Below are 6,484 nucleotides of genomic sequence, written 5' to 3'. Positions count from 1 at the left end.
AACAAAAAAATTAAACCAAACCATCTATTCTATATACTAATATATTTTCCACATGAACTTAGAAACAAAATTCAAAAAAAAAAAAACTAAAATCAAAATTAAGAAAACAATAAGAAATTTAGTTGAATGCCCATTGATTCTCTCTCTTCAATTCTTCTTCTTCTTCAGGAGTAAAATCATTCTTGATACCAAACAATTGTCTCATCTCCTCTGTTGTTTTACCCTTTACCATATTAGCCACAGTCTGGCATGTCAAATCCAACAAACCCTTAATAGTTAGATAATTAGCAGCAAGTATGAGTTCAAATAGGGTTGGTTGATCAACCTTCACGAATTCAGCATCCCACTTCTTCAGTTTTTCATTATTAGGGTTACTATTCTCATGGTGTTTGTTACAGTAATCAATCACCATTCTTAATATCTTGCTATTGACGTTTGGTAAAGGGATGAAATCATCTGCACAACCATCTTCGATTAGATGTTCTAGGGTTTCGGATTGAAGAGCAACAGCTTCTTCGATTTCGAATGTCTCGTCGTCTGAACTTTTCAAGATGATCATCTTCTTCTTCTCACTCGACATTACCACAGCTTCTTCGATTTCGAATTTCTCGTCCTCTGAACTTTTCAAGATGATCATCTTCTTCTTCTCACTCGACATTACCACAGCTTCTTCGATTTCGAATTTCTCGTCCTCTGAACTTTTCAAGATGACCTTCTCACTCGACATTATCACAGAATTTGAAGAATAACAAGAGAAATTGAAATTTAGGGATTTGAGAGCGAGGAACCCCAACGATGGAAAAGCCCTATTTATAAACTCCCTACTTAGACAAAAAAAAAAAAATAGAAGTTTCTAGAATTTAGGATTGCAATAGAAGTATCCGATTTATTGTAGGAAAGGGTTTCCAAAATCAAAATTAACACAGACTAGTCATTCATTACTCAGTACTCACTGGACTTGGCTTACCGAGTATCACCGACCTAGCACCTAGGGTCGGAAAGGTGCTGGACCGTTTGGGCTCGGGTTAACTTCGAATGGGTCAAGCATGCATCTACAATGAACAATAGGGTTATTAGGTCGTACCGAGCGAGCTGGATAATACAAGGCTTCCTAGTCCCTGTAACCCGCCATTGCCTGTGAAATAATTCAGGCCAATCGGTTGAAGGGGAACTAAGTATGGAGCATCCACTGTATATATTTACAACAAGGCTACACAACCCGCCTCTAGAGACTCCCACTTGAACCGCATGTGAGAGGAACAAGAGTTTCTCTCTCATCTCACATGTTTAGTCACGTGGAGAGAGAAACAAGGGTTTCTCTCACATGCGGTACAAGTGGGAGTCCCTAGAGGCGGCAGAGTATACTTTTTGATATATTTAAACAGATTGCAATGAATAATTGTCCCGTTACATATATTATTATTTACAAAAAAAATTATAGTACAAATAGTAAGATATTTATAGATCTATTTGAAATATTTTTAAGATAATGGATGATTCTATATCAATTGAAATTATGATCATGTTAAGCATGATAGATAGTATTAAATTGCATATTTAAACAATTGTATAAGATCTAGTAATAATTTTGTTCGTGTTTCAACATAATTAGCACCTATTTAGGAAGTGTTAGATTAGGATAAAAGGATCGGGTAACTTCGGTCAGGCTTATTAGGGCGAATACTCGGGTGGAGCTCGATGACTATGTGTGGTTGTTGCATTTATTCGCTTTCTTGAATGGGGTGGGCACGAGTCTAGTAGGGTTTCCCATGAACTAGCTTGGATTCGAGAGGACCAACTCATCAAAATGTCCCCCTAAAGATGACTACCTTTTATTTTGATTTTTTTCCGTCAGATAACTTAACTGATAGACCTTCCTCCGTTCCCTTTTATACGTACGTTTTTTTTCCTTCCTATCAGATTTCTTCCTTCTTCACCGAAGAGGAGTCCTCGTGAAGCTGACAAGCCAACCACTAGCAACCTTTAATCGAAACTAAATATACTTTTTTTTATTTCCCCTTCCACAACAACCAGTGGTCGCGAGAGAGAGAGAGGTAGAAAGTGTGTGACTTGGCTATGGATGGTCAATATATCTTTTCTTTGTTAGTGAGTCATTTCCAAATGAGTTTTGAAGAACGAAAGTTAATGAGGAAAGTTATTTTTTTTAGTTAATCAAACGCTAACTGACAGACTATTCATTTAGAAGGTAATTTTAGAATATAGTTATCTTATGGTAACTATTTTGCGCAGATCATGTTAAGGGGGTCAAAATGGAAGCAATTGACTCACTATTCAATTAGGTGGCCATTTTGGAATCTAGACATTTTTGGGGGCCATTTTGGCAACGTTCGTATCCACAGGGCCATTTGAAAATAAAATTTTGTTTGAAACCCCTCTATTTTTTTTTTCTATAGATTCTGTACCATCTCTTAAGTTTATCACTAATTGCTTCCCATCCATGGTGATCCACCACAAGTTAGCTATAAAAAAATCTAACCGTTTAATATATACTTAAAAATTAAATCTCAACTTATTAATCTTTTTCAACATTATTAAAGAAATTAACAAAAATAGAGATCTTCAATTCAAAGAGAAGGGAATCTATTAGTCTCAAGGAAGAAACTGGATATACAATTTATGTACAATTCAAGGAGGAATCTATTACGAGCCTTTCTACCCAGGTAAAACCTCTCGCCCCCTTCTCCACAATCTTTTGGGTTAATTAATTCTTCATCCTGTATATTCCACCAATTTTGTTTGGCCCCCATATATTGGGGGTGTAGGAGCAGAAAGGAAATTCTGAGTAGAATGTTTCCTAATTTTTTCCAGAAAACATTTAAGAAAAATTTTTATTCCAGAAACCCAACAACATAAAGTTTAAAGCCCGACAAATTTATTATTATCATTTATACATTTTACAATCCAAACTCAATAACCATGAATTTCACTCCCGCAGAGAATAGAATTTCAGACCTCCAGGATTTTGAAGTTTATGGCAATACTAACAACCACTTGGCCAACTAAGTGTTAGACAACTGCAAGATTGCAAGATTGTGTTGAGATGCTAGAACATCCAAATTACTTGATTTGGTCTATTTTTGTTGGTCCAAATTTTGGTTATTATAAAACATTTTATTAAAAAAATTATGTACCACTCCAATTGATCCAAGCTTGATTATCAACAAGAATTGGATACAATCTAATTTTGTTATTAGTGTATCCGTATCCGATATCCGATAAAGAATATCCAAATCCGTATTCGACATTCGAAATTTCGGATATTTTTGTAAAATTCGAATACGGATGTGGATCCGATGTCAAATACAAGGTCAATGGGGTTTATGGAATTCTTAATAGAAAGATAATCAACACCAAGTATAAACTTTACCAATTTTCACAAATTTGATGGATTTGATAAACCCCCACATTCATCTTTTAATTTTAGGGTTTCCCCTTGATCAACAAAAACTAAATTTTCCATCCAACAAACAAAAAAATCAAACCAAACCATCCATTCTATATATTCCATATGAACTTTCCAAACAAGATTAAAAAAAAAAAAACTACTAAAATCAAAATTAAGAAAACAATAAGAAATTTAGTTGAATGCCCATTGATTCTCTCTCTTCAATTCTTCTTCTTCTTCAGGAGTAAAATCATTCTTGATACCAAACAATTGTCTCATCTCTTCTGTTGTTTTACCCTTTACCATATTAGCCACAGTCTGGCATGTCAAATCCAACAAACCCTTAATAGTTAGATAATTAGCAGCAAGTATGAGTTCAAATAGGGTTGGTTGATCAACCTTCACGAATTCAGCATCCCACTTCTTCAGTTTTTCATTATTAGGGTTACTATTCTCATGGTGTTTGTTACAGTAATCAATCACCATTCTTAATATCTTGCTATTGACGTTTGGTAAAGGGATGAAATCATCTGCACAACCATCTTCGATTAGATGTTCTAGGGTTTCAGATTGGAGAGCAACAGCTTCTTCGATTTCGAATGTCTCGTCGTCTGAACTTTTCAAGATGATCATCTTCTTCTTCTCACTCGACATTACCACAGCTTCTTCGATTTCGAATTTCTCGTCCTCTGAACTTTTCAAGATGACCTTCTCACTCGACATTATCACAGAATTTGAAGAATAAGTGGAGAAATTGAAATTTAGGGATTTGAGAGTGAGGAGCCCTGACGATGGAAAAGCCCTATTTATAAACTCTATACTTAGACAAGAAATAGAAGTTTCTAGAATTTAGGGTTGCAATATATCCGAGTTATTGTAGGGATTAGGGAAAGGGTTTCCAAAATCAAAATTAACATCGAGTAGTTCTACTCCTTACTCAGTACTCACTGGACTTGGCTTACCGAGTACCACCGACCTAGGGGTTGGAAAGGGGCTGGACCGATTGGGGTCCGGTTAACTTCGAATAGGTCAAGCATGTATCTACCATAAACAATAGGGTTATTAGGTCGTATCGAGGGAATACAAGGCTTAGTACCGTGCTTCCTAGTACCCGTAACCCGCCATTTTCCGTGAAATAATTCAGGCCAATAGGTTGAAAGGGAAATGGGTATCAGGGTATGAAGCATCGACTACATATATTGAAACAGATCGCATATATGAAACAACTGTATAAAATCTAGTAATAGTTTTGTTCGTGTTTCAACATAATTTGCATCTATTTAGGAAGTGTTAGATTAGAATAGAAGGATCAAGTAACTCCGGTTGGGCTTATCAGGGAGAATACTCGGGTGGAGCACGATGCCCATGTATGCAGGAGCAGAGCCAAGATTTAAAGTTACCCCGGACTAGCCTAAAATTGTTGAGAAAAAAAATTAATTTCTAACGTATGTGCACTAACAAGTAGTATATGAAAAACATTTTTTGCCGAATATGAAAATTTTCGTTAATAGTTCAAACATAAAGAATTTGAGAAAAAATAACTTTAACAGTTTATAATGTATGAGATCATATGTAATTTGGGTAACGAAATAACTAAACCATAACTTGAATGAATTAACGAAATAGGTAAAACTTGGCTTAGCACAAGAAAAAAAAAGGTAAAAAACAAAAAAAAGAATTAGATCTAAACAGGGGACATAAGTGGGGACTAAAAGTGATAACAAATATAACATAAGGGGCAATACATAAGTACTTTAACAACTAGAAATAAAAGAAGGAAATGAGGGTGATGAGTTTCGAACTCCTGATGGGATGTGCGTTAGATATAGCAAACGACCACAAGGCTACTCTACCTGGCTACAACGTTTTATTAAGCTTTTCTTTCCTACTTATCACGTTGTATCCCTAATTGCAGCCAGGGGAAGCCTCCCCTGGCTGCGCCCTTGCATGTATGACCGTTGTATCTATTCACTTTCTTGAACCGGCGGGCAAAGTCTAGCAGTGTTTCCCATGTACTAGCTTGGACTCGGGAGGACCACCTCATCAAAATGTTCCCCTAATGATGACTACTCTCTATTTCAATTTTTTTTCACCACACAACTTAACTAATAGACCTTTGTTTCCTTTTTCTACATATGTTTTTTCTTCCTTCTTCATCGGAGAGGAGTTCTCATTACTGTTTCCTTTTTCTACATACGTTTTCTCTTCCTTCTTCATCGGAGAGGAGTCCTCGTTACAACCAGCTGACAAGCCAATCCGACTGAGTTATTTGTAACGAGGAAAGTTATTTATTTTTCAAGTGAATCAAACACTAAAACAGAATATTCATTTAGAAGGTAATTTTAGAATATAGTTATCTTATGGTAATTATAGAATATTCATTTAGGGGGTCAAAATGGAAGTAATTGGCTCACTATTCAGTTAGGTGGTCATATTGGAATGTAGACATTTTAGGGGGCCATTTTGGTTAAATGTTCATATCTAGACCATTTGAAAATAAAATTTTGTTTGAAGTCCCTCTATTTTTTCTATATCTGTACCATCTGTAAAGTTTACCACTAATTGCTCTCAATCCACCACAAGTTAGCTATAGAAAAAGATCTAACCGTTTAAAAAATTTACTTAAAATTAAATCTCGACTGCTTAATCTCGTTCAACATTATTAAAAGAATTAACAAAAATAGAGATTTTCAATGGGAAGAGAATGGAATTTATTTAGAGCATCTCAAATGCAAGACTCAAGAAAAACTCTGAAAATCATACGTGTCAAGTGTGAAAAATGGATCTCTAAACGGTGTCTTTCCTATTTGGTCATTTAGAGAAACTCTATTGCAAAACCTTCACCAATGCAACACTCAAGAGAAACTCTAAAAACCTATATTTTGGTTAAAAACTAATTTAGAGTGTCCTCTTAAAGATCTCTAAAATAAATCTTGACACATCACTTTAGAGATTCACGTTGAGTTTTGCATTGGAGATGGAATTTAGAATTTGAATGTTGCATTGGAGATGCTCTTAGTCTCAAGGAGGAAACTAGTTGTACAAATTTTGTTTCTTTTAGAACTAATCTTTTATGAG

At 35.2% G+C, this 6,484-nt stretch overlaps 2 pseudogenes across 2 annotated transcripts; both read right to left on the bottom strand.

Annotated features, from left to right (window-relative positions):
• Nucleotides 1-825, bottom strand: LOC147540101 (SKP1-like protein 1A pseudogene; annotated as a pseudogene). The gene has a single exon (XR_015226164.1). The product of XR_015226164.1 is annotated as an SKP1-like protein 1A pseudogene (transcript).
• Nucleotides 826-3,401: 2,576 nt separating this feature from the next.
• Nucleotides 3,402-4,233, bottom strand: LOC147540100 (SKP1-like protein 1A pseudogene; annotated as a pseudogene). The gene has a single exon (XR_015226284.1). The product of XR_015226284.1 is annotated as an SKP1-like protein 1A pseudogene (transcript).
• Nucleotides 4,234-6,484: the final 2,251 nt, after the last annotated feature.

This window comes from Eschscholzia californica, unplaced genomic scaffold (genome assembly GCF_041429995.1).
Source record: "Eschscholzia californica isolate CP2 unplaced genomic scaffold, dmEscCali1.0.p SCAF_5, whole genome shotgun sequence".
Taxonomy (NCBI): domain Eukaryota; kingdom Viridiplantae; phylum Streptophyta; class Magnoliopsida; order Ranunculales; family Papaveraceae; genus Eschscholzia; species Eschscholzia californica.
The sequence above is the reverse complement of the archived record's forward strand: the minus strand, read 5'-3'. Positions and strand labels throughout refer to the sequence as shown.